At 40.7% G+C, this 17,808-nt stretch overlaps 1 protein-coding gene across 1 annotated transcript in view; it reads left to right on the top strand.

Moving 5' to 3' along the window:
* TMEFF2 (transmembrane protein with EGF like and two follistatin like domains 2) overlaps positions 1-17,808 on the top strand; it is a 293,002-nt gene that overhangs the window by 33,705 nt on the left and 241,489 nt on the right. The window lies entirely within an intron of this gene.

A 17,808-nucleotide genomic window follows, 5' to 3' on the forward strand; every position in this document is an offset into this window, starting at 1 on the left:
TTCACACCTCATTATGGAAGTTATCAACGCACTGGACATGGCACATCAGCATTAGCTGACAAGAAAAAGTAAACATTAGGGGAATTGTTAATTTATATTCTCCAATAATTGATAAGCAATTTTTTCAGTAATTCATTAGTCCAGACTGCAACACTCCAAACTTATTTGGCCAACCACCCCTTTTTCAGAAACTCAATCAATCAATCAATAATACATACTCAGTGCCTTAGGGCAATTCCAGCTTTTTAAAAAAAATTAAGCTGTAATGTTTTTTTTGTATATGAAATCAGGATAGGTGATTCCATAGAGGCATTAATTAGGTTAATGGTTGCTTGGAGATATGGCAGGAAATGGGGAGCTAATAATGACAATGAGAACAAGGACGAAGCAAATGTTCTGAAACTGATGTGGTGATGATTGTATGACTACTTTTAAAGGGACTGAACTATTGGATTGTATGATATATGAAATATATGGCAATAAATCACTGGGAAATAAATTTAGCACAATAAATAAAATTTAGAAAAAAAACTAAACAAACTATTTGAAAAGAAAAAGAAAAATAATCGGAGATAAAGTGTAGCCTGCCCCCAGACCATCCTCCCACCATTAATGCCACTCACTTTGGAAAACCATATTCTAGACTAATCTATTACTGTTTGTTGTTATCACATTTATAATGAGAACCTACTATGTGTTTCAACAACACATAACATAGTTGCTATAGTGCTTTAAGAGAGACATATCAACTTTTAAAGTAGGTCTTGGATTTAAAATAATAAAAAACAAAATATTTTATATTAAAATACATTAAGCATTTGTTAACATGTTTAGAAAACAATGTCGAGTAAATATTTCTTTTGCAGAACTTATAGAAATATCTATAGGTATAGAATAGGTATTTGTTCTCTGTTTAGTTTATTGGACTCCCCAAGCACATATGCAGACATACATGTACACACACACACACCTTATTTTTTAAGTCAAAGTCCTTATTCCATTATTATTTATTGATAATCTAGTACTTCCATCGTATACTCTATCGTATCCTGGGGGTGATTCTAACAGATGAAGCCTCACATGATACAGAGCCCATCTGTTGCGTGTAGGATCAGGGATTGTTTCTTTTATGCAAGCAGATCTCCAGGCCAGTTTTCCATGCCCCCCGCATCCCCCCCCACCCCCCCGCTGGCCTTCAACCAATTAACCTCTAGTTTAGTAGACTGCCAACATGGAGAGTCTATTTCACTGGGTACTCTCAGTATTGACAACATAGCATGCTAGTTAAAGTTTAACTAGTTAAAGTTTAGATGCTAGCAATTTAGAAAGACGGAGCAGGACATATAATTCTGGAGTAAAAATTTTAAAAAAGGACAGTAAATAAGTAAATCAAGTGGAACATTTCAGAGAATGACCATGGTTTTAGGAAAGTAAGCCAGTATACAAGGGGGCTTCTCAAAGGTCATGGGGACGGTCCATTAGGTTTTAATTCCATTGTTTCCCAGGAACTTCTTGGAACCCCCTTGCTCACAGGGGATGACTTGTGTGGGAAGCGTGAGGCTTGCTCTGCATTCTTAACTGATAAGAAGGAACAAGGGATGCCGAGATGCAGAGGCAGGACATGCAACAAAGGACACAGAAGACCCTGAAGCAGGGCAGACCTTTGAAAAATCCAGAACCCAAAGCAGACTTGAGCACAGGGGCGGAGGGGGCCAATAGGAGCAGGAGGAGGGGAGAGAAGTGGTAAGGACTTTTATTTATTCATAGTGCCATGGAAAGTCTTTGAAAGGGAATAATGTAGTTAGGTTTGTATTTTTTTAAAGACTGTCTGGCTTCTGAGTAGGTAGTGACTTGTCTGGGGGCAACAGGGAATAGAAGGGTGATCGTAGTTGAGCAGGTCCAGCAGGCTCTTGGCTGCCTGGTGGGTTCTTAACAAAGATGGTAAGACATTGACAAATACATCGGATCCACATCACTCAAATATACTTACATTTCTTTCTACGTTGATATTGATGATTGATGGAAAAAAATGTGTTCCATGCTAATTTAAAGACAGATATGGAAAAAGAAAGAAAGCCTTAGCCTGTCATCTTATTTTGTGCTCATTCTCAATGCACACTTAACATGAAGGACCATAGGTTTACTTGTCAGGCACGAAAACAAAGGGCATCGTTAAAAAAGCCAAAATGCATGCATGGAGCCCGTGATATTCCTCTAAGATAAATTCCTTAGACTTTGAAGAAGAAAGCCAATTGATAGACTTTCGTTGGGGGCACGGAGGGGCTGAACAAAGTCTGCTATACTCTTTCTCTTTTCTATTTTAAATTTATGCAGTTTAAGCATAGTCACTGGTATGGCAGTGAAAAGGTAAAATATAAAAATAGCTCTAGAATTTGGCCTTTAAATGGCTTTACATATTTATATTCTATGTAGGGTATGTAGCAGATTGTGATAACAGAATCAGTGATAATCAAACTGCAGTCTTATAAATATAGCAAATATCATGAAACAGCTCCCTTCGGCTGACTCAAAGAGTGGGCGTTGCATTTCTTTCATATATATATGTATGCATATATGTGCATTTAGATGACAGCTTATCACTAGCAACACTCTACAACTGCTCTCTGGTTTTGTCAGTGTGAGTGTCCGAATGTCCCCACACTAGCACTTTACCTGCATTTGCCATTGATTCTGTCACATCAAATTTTCTCCTCCGGAGACAACTAGTTTGAATGGCTTGCAGCATAAAACCTACTGTTTCCACTTTCAGTTTCCCCACTCACATAACACAGAAGTCACATTCAGAGGCAGGAACTCCACGTACACTCAAATAGACTGCTCAGCTTCCACAGCGTTACTTAATTTATTTCTCCAAGACCTGAAGCTTTTCACCCGGTGCCTTCAGGAGGAAATTCCACTATCAATATTTCACCATTGCTGCGATCTGCGATTAAGCACTCCCAATTGCTGTGTCCCAAACCAGGTGAGAACATCAGAACATCCTTAAAGTGATAGTCATTTAATTCACTCTATCTGGCCCTCCTGGAGCAAGGACTTAAAAAGGCACAGCCACATATTTGTAAATGCATACGTTACATTTTTCTTTTGAAGAGATTATCTTAGAGTGGCCATAATTTATTTTATTTCTTTAAAAATAAATGTATTTGACTCTTCCTCCTGATTGCTAAGTTGCAGTTCTGTTTCACCCTCCTGGATTCATGAAGTGGGAATGGTGTTGTACCAGTAGGGGGAGCTCATATCCTGTCGATCTGCTGGGTTGTAGCAAACACTGGTTTTGTAGGTTTGAGTGGGAATCAACCTGAGGGCATTGGATAGGGTTAGGGTAGAGCTACTTGAACTTTGGCAACGAAGAATAGGGGTTGGAATAAAAGTCCCCCTCCACCCCTGCTTCTGTTGAAAATTTAAAGTCCTACATCTTAACTTCCATGAAGAGGCTAGGTGGCATTCTTAATGAACGTGGGTGACTCTCAGTGAAGGGATTTCTTTCCTGGTATGTATTATCAAATTTCTTTCCCCCGCAAATAGCAGACCGAGCCAGTGCTTTCCGGGGTTGCTGTCTAACTGTAGGAGGATGTAAAACATGAATGGTGTTGGACCTAGAGTTGGATGGACAATACTCGCACTTTTAAAATTCGCTTTTCTCATAAGCATACCCTACCTTTGCTTTAAGACCATTCGTATTTGTCCTTAAATTGGCATCCAGTGTAATCTCACAAGCACAGGATCGTGATTAGGTAGCTCAAATGAAAAAAATCAGTGATGAAGCAGAGCCTGAAACTTCTATCCCCTGCTTTCTCCTCTTCAGCTTGTTATCCTTGGTCTTCAGAATGTCCGTAGCTTTCAAAATATAGTATGTCGTTTTAGTATCCCTCATATGGTAGAACTTAATCACTTCGTGTGCTAAGTGTACTTCTCTCTCCCCCTAGCTTGTGATCTCTTCACGGGAAATACAGAGAGAGCAAGCCCTTTTCCCTTTGCTTTGTACTTTACTGGGTACCGACCTAACATCTCGTACTGAGACCCGTCCCTAGAGGAGGACCTCATGCTTGGTAAAGTAGTGGGATAGCGAAACAGAGAAAGACCCTTGAGAAAACAGATTTTCCTGGTGGCTACAGTGAGAACAAGTGGGAGCAGGTATTAGCAACAGGGGCAGCTTCATTGTACTGTACGTAGATAGGGTCGCCATGAGTCAGAACCGAGTGGCAATCACAGTCTAATGTCATCGATGCCATGAGTTTACTCATGATGTGCTTTCTGTCATACACTTTTTATGCAAATGTATAAGGTAGCTCTTAAGTCGAGTCTGGCATGGAAAGACTGGTGTGGAAGTAAGAGGCAGGAAGGGGGAACAATGTGAGGGACATAGGATGATACTGGAAGGTAGTCATATGTCCCAGGAATTTACTCTCTTTCCCCAGGGTGAGTTCCACAATTGTCTAGCAATAAGATAGCTGTCCTATGGTTGCTAAGCCTTTAGCGTCACAGAGTGATGACCAGAGAGTACCTTCTCAGATTTAAATAGCTCTTCTGATTCCCACAGGGCAAAGTTCTTCTTCTCTTATTTTGCCTCTGTTTCCACTGTTGTCCTCCTCTGTTGTCCACGCTGCTCCCACTTTAATGCTTAATTGCCACCCCTGCTTCATTTCTTTATGTTTCCTACATTTCTCTTTCTATATGTCCTCCTGTCTTGGATTTACCTGAAAGACTGATTCACCAGCATTGCCTCTCCCGTAAGAGTGAACCACACAGTGTGCCGGGCAGTTATACCGTGGACCATCTGGAGCCCAGTCTTCAGGCCCTCATTGTGCACAGACCTCTGCTAAATGTCTAACATAATTGTGCGTCTGTGACCTTGTATGCTTTCCTAAAGATGGTGCCTTAAATTGGTATGAGCTTTAGACTCTACAGAAACTTGGATTTGCCTGTGTCTGTGACCTCTACACTTTAGACCTTTGGCTCACTTTTTAACTGCTTTGTTGTGTTTTATTGTTGTTCATTTGGTAGGTGGTGGTAGTGCTGGTTCTTTTCTTGATGAAGGTTTTAAATTTCTTTTTTCTCCCAAGTGCCTTCTTGATCCCAAACTGAGACCAAAGGCATGCCTTCTTATGGAGTTTAATAGATTTCTAAAGATTCTTATAAAATGTGCTATCTAAATCTTTATCATTAAAGTAGATATCATAATGACGCTACTACAGAAATGCAGTCAGTAATATGCACAGGATGTGAGCTATGCCAGATGGTGGGGCACTGTGCTTGGTCCAGTGAGTTGAGGCTCACCAGTCGTTTAGAGACCAATCTCTTTGTGAAATCCCCTTGGTGTTGTCTCACATCCACTCACCTCTCTCTCTCTTCTCCACCTCCCAAACACATGCTTGACTTCACAGATTTAAGGCTCCCCCAATTTTAGAAGCAGTTGAAATAGGATGTCTTTTTTCCCCCGTTTTTCCTTGGTAGCAATAGTTCAATGAAAAAATGAGATACAAAGATCCTTATCTTTGTAAAGCCTGTCTAACAGGAAAGAAAGACCCAGTCACTCTCACCGCTCGGCTCGGTGGCCTTACACAGCATTACTTTCATTAACGATTCACCAGGCTCTCCCACGCCATCTTGACTTTGGTCTCAGACAAAGAAGAAGTCCAGGTGTTTCACTGTCAACCTTTCCAGTGTCCAAAGGGCTGCTGTGACGAATGACTGTCATTCATCTATTCAATAAAGATTTCATTTCGTAGACCTTTATTGCATTTCTTTGGGTATTGAGGTGATCAAAACAGACAGTAATGAGGCCAAGATGGCAGTGTCGGCTGGTAGAGCAGGACAATGGGTGGGAGATGAAGGCACGGGGAAGGGTGAGTTAATAATCTACAGCACTTCTTTGAAACAGACCCATGAATTTCGACACTAAGTAGTTAGGGAAAGACGGTGCTCATAGGGACTGCTTTGACAGTTCTTCATATTACCAAATTTTATTACATTCTGGGTCCATACAGAGGTTGAGCTATATACCATGGCAGTAAACTGAATATGAAGTCATTAAAAATTAAGTTTTATATTATTCTTTTGGGTGTCATGAGAGTAGAAAACCCAGCATGCTCAGTTCCAAGATTCACAATTTCATCATAAAGATGAGCCATGGTGAACTAAAGGGACTATATTTTAATGAACCAATCTGGTTACTGTAGTTCATCAAGGCTCAGCAGCAGACTGCCTGGGGATCATCAGACAATCTATTTTTCAAACGAAGTATTAGTCCCGAATGTGATCATTCTGCCTTGATTCCCCTTGCTCTACTAACCGCTCTCTTCTTTATTGTGTACACTTGCCTTTGGGGTTTCCCTTAACTACAAAGATTGGAAACAGATCACAATTCACCATTTCTCATTTGTTAACAATTCAGAATCACCAGATATTTATTATACACCTATTTTTGTTTACAGCTCAGTGGATTACAAAAGAAACTTTATTTCATAATCTCCTGGCCTTCAGGAGGAGCTAGCAGACAGACATTTTGGGGAAAGGACACATACACCTCTGAAATAACCAGCCCTTAACATGCAGTGGGGATTCATTCAGAAAAGACAGACTGGTCTTATGATAGATAGGTAGTTCATAGGGAAAACCTTGGGTAGGAGGTGGGACATGAGTCAAATTTTCAAGAGTAGGATGGTCTGAGTAATTATCATTTTCTGATTTGATTTCTTTCTTTTTTTCACATTTGTATTCATAAGCTAGTCTTCCTAATAGAAAGATATGTTATTAATTAGTTTATATGATCTGCAGCTATTTTTATTCTTTGCAAAATTGATTCTCTGTTCTCTGATGGTTTTATGAGTGGTTGTGGTCATTTTTCTAACTCTGAGGAAGTGTTCATACCTTGAATGCCTAGTTGAGTCTCTCACTGATTCCAGGGGTACTGATGGGTGGAGAAATAAAATCTATTGTCAGGGAGTTATATTGGTGGCAGAGAGGTGGGTGTGGGGAAATAGCAATTTTTCAGTCTTGCCAATGTAACCAGGGGTAAATTACGAGGTAGGTGATATTTTACTGTAAATGTTTTAAAATATATTTTGAATATATTATCTACCACTCAGTATTATTTATAATCAGTATCAATAAGTATTGTCAGGAAGCACCAATTATGTGCAAAGTCATGCAATACACCAATGGAAAAATATTTGACATATATATGCATGTATATATGTAATATATAGATATTCAAATCAATATTATCTTTCATACATGATCCTTTTTGAAGTTATAGTCACAGTTGAACAATAATCCTATCACGCAATATTTTCTTAAATCTGGAATTAAGTCCTTCTTAGAAAGCCATTATTAAACCACATGTAATTTTTTTACAATTTTTTCCCAGCTTGATTTCTTGCCTCATTCATTTATGTAACAGATGTTTATGCGATACTCACCCTCTCATGTACTAGGCACTGTGCCAGGGGCAAAGAGAAATTCTGCATGGACCCTGCCCTGAGCATCAATACAAATGAACAGGAAGGAAGTTGGCATGTGCATAAGGAGGAAAGGGGCATGGGAGACGTGGAGTGACATGTAAAGACCTGGGTGTGTGGAGCAGGTTGGCAAACACCAGATGGTTTGGCGTCACTGCAATGTAGCGCACAAGGAGAAAGGGTGCCGGCAATGCTCTCACAAAGGAATTTCAGCCTGACAAAGAAGGATCTGCTTAGGCTTAAAAAGATGTCCAATACTTGTAGATCAAAGATTTAATCTGTCTTTTTGCCAGAGTGTGGAAAATTTTTGGAGAATAGTTTTATTAAAATTTCAGAGAGCAGAGTCAGGAAGGACAAATGGAGTAGTAAATCTCAAAGTACCGGTAGATTAGATGTAGATGGTGCCTCCGAAGCACACCAAACTCACTGGCATTGAGGCAATGCTGAATCGTTGCAAATCCCCCTGTGGGTGTCCGAGACTACGTATGGGGGTAGAAAGCCTAGTCTTTCTCCCACATATGGTACATCAGGGATATCAATATCTTTCTAGTTATTCCGTCCCTTTTTTAGTCGACACAATTAAGAAAACTATGGAGGCTGCAAAGACTAGTTTTCTTTTTCATTAAGTTTTAGTATTTAAATGAATTATTCTATTATTTAGAAAATAGATGTAAGATCCTAAGGAGTTGGCATTAATGCTCCATGCTTTTACAGATAGGAAAACCAAGGATTGAAGGAAAAAAGGTTGCCAGAAATGTCCAAGCCATTAATACACAGAAGCAAATTTCAAAGCTAGATGTTTGACAGTAAGATGAATGGTTTCCATGCCACATATAGAGTTTATCAGGGCCGCTCAAATCCACCATCTGCTTCCCAGGAGAAAGATGGGGCAATCTATTTCTGCAAAGATATGCACACCCTTGGGAAGCCCTATGGGAAAGTTCTGCTCTGTCCTGTAGTTCAGACAGAAGGGACTCAACAACAGTGAGTTCGGTTTGGGCTTATAAATCACACAGACTTGCCTAAGTCAGCCACGTTACTAGTGTTACCTCCTACGGGATGGCGGCACTCTTCCCAGTGGGATCCAACCCTGGAACCTTTAGAGTTCTCATTGGCTGCTGTTAGGAGGCAGAGCATCCGGCCCTTCACAGAGTCTGTTTTCATCTGAAACCTGCGTGACTAGAGCAGTTTGCAAGCTTCCCCTGAGAGATGGGTGGGGCTTCACCTCTATGACATTCCGGTGTGAACACCTTCTGATATGGGGGTGGGGGTGGGGAGAAGATAGATTCCTTCATTAAATGCCCCAAGTAAGAACAGTTGATAGTGATTTTCCTAAATCACAACATTAAATATCGAACATTCTGGATGTGTTCATGCAAGTTGCATTTTGGTGTATTAATCTTCAAATTAGCCTACAATTTGAAATGGGTATATTCCTAAATCTCTAGGTAAGGGAGGGCTTGCAAGGATGACCTTAGGCAGATGTGAGTTAGCCTCCCTGGACCTCAGTTTCTCATCTTTAAAATGAAGGGTTTGGACTAATCATGCCATGATCCCTTTGTATCGTCTCAGGAGTCTTTCTGCTCCTGATTAAAAAATGTTTAATTCTATAGAAGCGCCATGTGCCGCCTTAAGGTGAGAGAACACTTTTCAGTGTGATTATCTTATTACTGCCAAATTCTGAATCCGATTTGAGAGCTGTGATTTTTTTTGTATGTGCTTATTTTTAAGGATTCTCATGGCCTGTATATTCCTGGCATATATGGAATTTGTTACTGGTGATATACCCAGTTTATAAACAGTAATTTGTTCTTTCAAAACAAGGTGTCAATGTGTTTAGTTTTTAAATAAATAGAAACATAATCATCAGGAGGAGCCATGTGAAGAGCTTGTTAATAGAAGGAAGCGGTGCTGGTGTCTAGGTGTTGGGCAGCTCCCTGCCCTCTGAGCTCGCCAAAGCCCTCAGCCTCTTCTTCCAAGAAAGACCAGGCTATCTGATCCTGAAGGAGTTCATCTTGGGAACCCTGCACAGGGCCCCTCTGGGTTGGATGCGACCCCATGGCTGCTTGTTGTTGCTGTTGTTGTCTGGAGGGTTAGCTGTGAGGGAACAGGAGTGAATGAGGTAGATCCTGGACCCAGGAGGCCAGCGTTTGAATGCTGTCATGCTCTGCCCCTGTCAGACGATAGGGCACATTGTGGTGAGTCACATTCTTCATGCTTTCACTTCCTCCTCTGTGGGAGAGTTCCTACTGCTAACGTGAGGGATATGGAGGTTCCCTGCCATGAAGGACCCACAGCAGCCCCAAGAAGCCCCGGTGGCACCGTGAGTGAGGACAGGAAAGCAGCTCCTGCGCCTGTAACCATTCAGAGTGCAAGAGCTGTTAGAGCGCTTTGGATAACTGATCGTCTATTTGAACTGAAGACATTAGAGAAGCAATGACTGAAATAAAACCAGTGAAATATATGTGCCTTTATAAGAGCAGGGAATTGTGTTTCTCTTTTTCACAACCGTATCTCCAATGTCCTGTAGTCCGGCCAGTGCTTGCCTCACATTGGGAGCTCAATAAATATCCATGGAATGAAATGATACATTGAAAATAAATGGTGTGACAGACACTGCTATACTGTTGATTTCAAACCAGCCCCTGTATTCGAATGTTCTTCTTAATGTTAAAGAGCATGACGTCAAGTGCTGTAAATCATGCTGTAATATTATGAGTAATCGCTAACAGTTTTAGTCTCTCGACTTCTCCTCCAGTCCCTCTGTGATATTTAAAGATAACTACATCCCTGAATCTTAGATGATTTCTTATAGAGGCAAGTTTTGTACATACATATATGGAAAAAAAATCGGACTTCTATTTAGTTAGACATTTCATAGGGCTTGGCAGCTCTCTTTGTTACAGCAAGCGCTGCATTGATCCAGCTGTTGCATTTGCTGCTGGAGCAGCTGCTGGGCAGCGTTGCCAACTACCTCAGATAGTTTCAATCTGATTTCAGGGAGAAAAACCAATCCAAGAGTTCCAGAAACACTGATCTGCCTCCCCTCCCTCTTCTTAGTTGGGAGCTCTAACCTAGATCACATATTGTGAGTTCATCAATCCTGCCTCTCTGGCACCCAAATGAACGCATGCCTATCTCAAATAGTCTGTGCTTGGATCTTACACTCAGACTTGGTCTTAATGATCTTCAGAGTGGTAGTTATGTGAAGCAAACGTTGTTAAGGGCTTTCATTCCATCTTATTTTATTCAATATGTTATGCTTTCTTCTCTCTGCTCTTTTGTACATAGATGCTTTTTCTAATTCATTTACCAGAGTGACAAGGACAGTCACTTTAGTTCCTAAAACTAAATTCTATCTTCCAACAATCTCCACCTCAAAAATTAAATGACTTTTGCAGTGACTGCCAGATTTATCTTATTTTCACTATTTTCTTGTCTACAATCATCATGTTGGAAGCGGGAAATGTGAAAACAAAATGAGAGTTCACGCTGTAATGTCTTAACCTAATAATGGTTGCCGCTCAATGGGGAACATTGGCTAATGGAGGGGGCAGGGTGGGGGGGGACTTCAATGTTTGTTACAGAAAGGAGGATTGGTTGGACATTGATATGGTGACTTTTTTTCATAATGGCCTCCTTAAAAGCCAACAAACAAACAACCCAGCCAGCAAAATCCCTATGGGTTACACTTATGACATCCTATTGAGCAGGGGGTCACCAAGGGTCGGAGAACAATGCAACTCCAGCAGACACCAGCACCACCATATTGGAGTGAAGCAATTCACAAGACCTTGTGCTGTCTGCGGAAGTGGAACACGGAATGGGATCCCTCATCCGGAAAGGTCTTCACTCATCTCATAGAAAAGCACCGCCGAGTGCAAAAAGAATAAGGTCTCATTTTGTCCAAAGCAATCATGTCTCTCATCAAAAACAGGTGAATGGAATTAACAATGTATTTAATTTCTGAGCTCACAGGTAAGACACAGCAGGGGTTTATATTTGCTCCCCACACATACACTGTGCACAACTATAAACTGGTTTTGATAAAATGGTATCTAAAATGAAGAAAGCGCTTTTATGTTTATTTACTGACGGAAACCATGCCAGGAGTTCTGGCGCATCCCCGAGTAGTCCCTGCCATCTCATGCATATTTGAGCAGCATCAGCCCTTTCGCCCAATCTGAGTGTACAGTTCTCCCAGCATTAGAATGTATGTCGGCATCTGTGGCAGATCAGCAGCTTCCAAAACAGAAAACAAACACTGGAAACAGCCTATAGTTTGCATTTTTCATATCACAGGTGCTGATTTCTCCCCCAGGAAAAACATACAGATGGAAAATCAACAGATATTAGCTACCATGACTTATGATCTGTCTCCTGCATGTCAATTTTAAATAGTCTAATTAGAATGTCACATGTTTGGCAAGATACTGGATGGTCAGACTGCTCAATAGTTGACAGCGTAAACTTAATACTGGCCTGTGATCATTGCCCTCTCCGGAGACTGCACTGAAGTAACAATGGAGCAGCAAACCCACTCTGGAGAATTGGCCATGCATGAATAATTGATGAATAGGAAATGGATGTATATCAGGAAAAATGTAATGGGAGATTAGAGGCTAAATAATCTGTGGAAATGGTTTAATATTCATTTATATATATATATATATAATTATGCCATTATTCTGGTATATCATCCTTTAAAAGAGGCATTTGGATTATTGAAATTTTGAAAGTGCTAGCATTAAAAGGTATATGAACATGTACTATTAGCTTTAGGTTCTATCCCTATTTATTTTATAAAAGTACAATATATCCTTTGAGAAAATAAACTAATAGACATTAATATCAACCAGAATAATAATTCAGATATTTAAATGTATAACTTATACCATTAAAGAAATCCCTTCAAATCATATTTTTCAATCAGTTTAAATGTGCCATGTTAAACAATATTGTGAAATTTTAGATGATAAATTTTAAGTTTATAATGGAGACTGACAGTATGACCAGTTCTTTGTTGTGGTACATGCTAACAATAAAGTCAACTCAATTTTAACTACATTCTAAGGATAGCTGTCTTTGCTAACAATAAAACTTAGTAGTTTTTAGTGTTTCAAAAACTTTTCAAATTAGTGGAGAACCACTTCTTCCAACGTAGTTCCTTGCCAATGACAGACAACCATAGTTTTTTAAATAAGCCTGATGCCATAAACATATCAAATGGTTTTTCGCGGATGAAATTAATTTCCTTTTGGCTAATCCATAATCTATACTAAGGATCCCTGCTGGTAAGTAGTTAAGTGCTCAGGTGCTAAAGACAAGGTCCGCAGTTCAAACCCTCCAGTTGCTCCTTAGTAGAAAGATGTGTTAGTCTGCTTCAGCAAAGATTACAGCCTGGGAAACCCCTGGGAGATTCTACTGGATTCTATACAATGGCTAGTAGTCAGAATGATTCTACAGCAAAGGTTTGGGGTTTAGTTTTATGGAAAGTATACTTACTTTATTAAAGATAAATATATCGTGGCTGTCTACCATGTGCAGGCACCTTGGTAGCTTCCACAATCAAAACAACACGCCTGCATAAGAAGTTTTGCCAATAATAAGTGTGAATTTGTTCCCTTGACGTCACTTACTACTTTTCCAGAGCATCCAATCTTTTGCATGCCCTCTTTAAGCTATATAATGCCTTGGTCTCTCTTTTGCTTAAGCTTCGGAAATCTCTGCCTCTAGCGGTTAGTTTAGTGCTTTGAAGCGGTCTAGACTGGGGATAAACAACCTTCTATGGTTGATTGTCTGGTCTTGATGTGTGTCTCGCCTTCAGTATTTAACAGCACAAAAGCCAACTTTTCCCAGTGACTCATCCTCACGCAGTGTCATTCTGAGCCAGGCAGTATGGATTACTGAGATATGCATGAGATAAAAATTGGCTGCCATCCCAGTGCACTCAGTTCTTGATTATGCAGGAATGTATGATTCTTTTGTGGGTAACACATGTTTCTCCCGATTACCACCCCCTAATTGCTATTGTGGGATTTCCATCACCCTTCCTCCCTGCACCAGTCTTCCTCAGCCACTCTGGAAGCCCCTAAGGACACAACTCCAAGATTGTCCTTAGCTAAGATGGGGCATCTTCCGTTTTCCCTTCTCTGCTGAAGAAAGCTCGGTGCACACCTAGCCAAGCAGCTCCAAGCCGCTTTGAAAGCTCTCTCGTGGTCAGACTTCCTAAATCCCTCATCACTAAAACACCTGCAGGTTTCAGAAAGCCTCTTCCGTCCGCCGTGCCGCCCATTGTCTCTGTGGCTCTTAAGGCATAGTATTTCCAAGATGCCATGTGTGCCCGCGCAATTTACCCCTTCAATTGTTCTTGACGCTGCTAGTTTCTGACACAAAAATAGTTCATCAAGTCTCAGAGACCAGTAATTGTAAGTTATCCCAATGTGAGAGCTGTTAAACCAAAAAGAAGAACCTGGCAGAATTAATGGAACATAGAATAGATGAGTGTAGGGATTCATCTGGAAAGTTACCCACCAAACCCCAATCATTTCTAACTTGGGATTTTGCTGAAACTAAATAAGACACTTCCCTTCCCATTTTGTTGTCCTAGATTTATTTAATCTATTTCTTCCTAGATGTGGGTTTCAGATACCTAAAAATATAAACATGTCCCAAATAAAACTCTTGATATTTCTATTTTTCTAAGCACTCCTCCTTACGGGAGCCATGATGATCATTGTAAAATGTAAATTAGAGCAACTATTCTCCAGGGTTGCCAGGCATTTGGGGCTCCTTGGAGAGCTGGCTTACAAATATGCCAGATTTGCAAGTCTTGCTCCAGAAAAGTGAAAGCACAATCTCACATGAAAGGTTGCCAGGAATCGACCCATTCATTCACCTATCAGGGCTTCAAAATATTGTTAAAAAATTCCGTTTTCTTTTAATTTTCCAGAACTTAATTTTTATTTTTTACCAGGAGGGTACACATGCCTTAGAATAATCAACCAGTTGAGATTGTTGTGCACGAGCTGGACAAGAACAACTGAAACGTGAGACTGAAAGAAATAAAAAGTTTATTAACAAAAAAAGAAGAAGAAAAAGAAGAACCTGCGGAGGGACCGGCAGCCTGAAAGGGAAAAAAACAAAAAGAACAAAAACAACTTGGCTCTCCGGTCCCTCCTGCTTAGAGACTTGGGCTTTAATAAGGTTTCATTGGATTGCTATACTGTGCAAGCAGGCTGGTACAGAAGCAGAGCTTGCGATTAAAGGGCCCAACTGAGCAAGCAGACTTTGCGGTTGCACACCTTCCTGGTACAGGATAGTCTTTTGGTGGTTTTTAGGAACAAGGGGCTAGTTGGCCTTTTTTTTTTTTTTTTTGAAAATGCTATAAGGCCTGAGGTTGCACTTTAGGACTGGTGCAGAATGATTGCTTAATAGAAAATGGCTCCATTTAGGCTAACTATTACATTCCCCCTGTTTTTGTTACACCTGTGAATCTTCCAGGTGTGTGCCTTCATACGACTGTAGCGACGGCTCACTCTGAAGTAGTTGCTCGTAAGATTTGCTTAGCACTAACAACTTAACAGGTTGTATTTGGTCCGGCACAAACTGGACAAGCTTGTGGATGATGAGCGGCCCGCAGGTCAGTCCCAGTAAAAGCAAGAGCAGTGGGCCAGCTAGGCTGGACACTAAGGTGGTGAGCCAGGGAGACCAGTTGAACATTTGTTGAAACCATCCTTCTTGACCTTTTCTACTTTCTTCCCATTCAATAAGTCTTTTTCTGACTAGGGTTAGACTATATTTAATTATTCCTGAATGATTGGCATAAGAAGAACAAGTTTTTCCCAGGGCCATACATAAACCCCCTTGCTTGAGGAATAGGAGGTCAAGAACCCACCTATTTTGCAGTACTACTTCAGCTAAAGAGTTAAGAGACCTTTCTAAATAGCTGACTGAGTTTTCAAAGTCTTGTAAGTCATTATCAATTTGATGGCTAAGTATTTTATCGTTTTCATTTCTGGCTCTTTCTGGATTCATTGTACTATATATGCATGTAACAATGGATTTTAAACCTTCAATGGAATTGTCTTAGGATCAGAAGTTAAGGTGGACTTTCTTCCCCAGGGAACACAAAGGCACCATAGTATTGACTCATGGTGGCCGAACGTTAGTCAGGCTAGGGCAGAAATGTTTGCATTCCTTGAACCAGGTGTTGGGCAATTCACTTGAATCATTAACTGCTTAACTCAGAAGCTGTACAAATGAATGTCTCTTATAAATGTCAGGGATGTTTATAAGAACATTCTGCACGATCACAACACTTGTAATTGCAGGCTATCCCTTCATCTTAGGGCAGTGTCAGTTCAACTCGGACTCGCATTACCATTAGAACCAATTTACATCTGACTGCACGGTAGAAGTATACAAACAAAACTTCATAAATTGTACTTTCTCTGAACTTCACATCTAAATTACATTTTAGATTATATGTTTATTTCATATTCCCCTCCATCTTCTTAGTTCAAAGTCTCATTTCTTCAAATATTAAAATCTCTCAGAAGAGCCTTAGGTTATCCCTGCTTTAATACAGAAAAGACTCAGATGAAACTCGGAGGCAGGAACAGACCCAATTTGAGCCTTGCCTCCACTTCCTCCTTTCTCGCCCCTCCCGGCGCTTGTCGCTCTCTCTCGCCTGTGCACACCCACTCAAGACGTATTTTTGGAGGCAGAAGAGCACTGCTTGCTTTTCGTACAAATTAAATTGCGAGTAATAATGATAATAATGGTGATGTGAGGCTGAAACGCACTCATCAAACTAGCAAACGCTTCTGAAGAAGGTCTTTCTGAGGGACACGGCTCCCTTCCTCTCAGGGCCCTACACACAAGCCACCGCACCAGCCCGCCACAGCCTATTCAACAACTCACAGGATTTGAAGGCAAAATTAATGGCCTGAAACGTATAGTCACAAAGTGCCTGGTGGGTTGTGATCCCAGGAAACGGAGGCGGCAGGGAAAGGGGGGCTGCAAGAAGTCTTTCTCCTTTTCCTCCTATCCTTGTGGTTTCCTTGTCATGCTGAAAAAGCTGGAACTGCTTTGGGACTTAGGGACCTCCTGGACACTAAAGATAGTCTAAAAATATATTTGTTTAAAGATTTTCAAAAACTGTCTGCTCCAGAATTTGTCTTCTTTTGAGGTAATGTGTTATACGAGGCTGTTATAATTTGGCTTTCAGCAGTAATGACTAGTGATGCCAAAAATGAATCATAAATAAAGTCTAGACAAATGCAGTGTTTTTATTCCAGAGGCAGGCAGCAGATGCTTTGTGTAATCCACCCTCTCTTGCCAGCCAGATTAATTTTGCACCATACTTTTGTTCAGTAATGCCTTGGAATGAGAGAAATTTAAATTCTGTCCTTTGGCCACTTGAATGCTCTCAGATCTCTCATTGTAGCAGTCTTCAATATTAATAACGTGTAAACCATCTTTAAAGTCCCACAGAGCTCCACAGAGTCAACGAGATCACGGGCCCAGTAATCAGTCCTCCAGAGATGTTCTTCAGTTGTCAAAGTCCTGTAGCACGGCAAGTGTGGGAGAAGGACAAGGCAAAGCACTGGCAGCCTAGGGGAGCAGGAGTCTCAAGTTTCCATGGCCTGTCAGTCAAGTGCATGATGATCATTTCTGATGACCTTGCCTTCCTCTTGTGTAACATGCACATCACAGCAGAACCCAGGAAATCTTTCCAATGTAGCACCTTCTCACCAGAATACATGCTGTATTTGGACAAACAGCACGGTAGCTTTTCCATAGGATCTTAAAAACCAGGCTTTTCCTTGATGAGTAAAACCCAGACGTTGCTGCACATGAAAAGAGCAGAAAGGTCAGTAGAGTTTGTCCTTGACAAAAATCCCCCAAGTCAATACATATGCAACCTAAATGTAGGCATTCGCTTTAGCTGACTGTGAGACACATGATTGCGCTTTCCCTGCATTGCCAGCCACTCTCCTAAGCTTGGTAGACAGAGCTCCCTTAATTGAGGAACAGGCATTAGCGATGAATTTTGATGAGTTTGTTCATTCTAGAATTTTTCATCATAATGCAGCCAGTTCATTATATTAAAAATGTATATCACAACCGAGCAGTTTCGTAAAACAGGCATTAATACAGCACTGCATCTATTTATTTGTACCTTGGGGATATAAGGCAAAGATAAAACCCCAAATCAAAAAACAACAGAACTCAAAAGGAAAACAAGTTGCTTACTCCTTGAAAATCATAGGCACCTAAGCGTAAAGGGCTGTGATGCTGGGAGTCAGGGAATGCTTTCAAT

The sequence above is a fragment of the Tenrec ecaudatus genome, chromosome 13 (assembly GCF_050624435.1).
Source record: "Tenrec ecaudatus isolate mTenEca1 chromosome 13, mTenEca1.hap1, whole genome shotgun sequence".
Classification (NCBI taxonomy): Eukaryota; Metazoa; Chordata; class Mammalia; order Afrosoricida; family Tenrecidae; genus Tenrec; species Tenrec ecaudatus.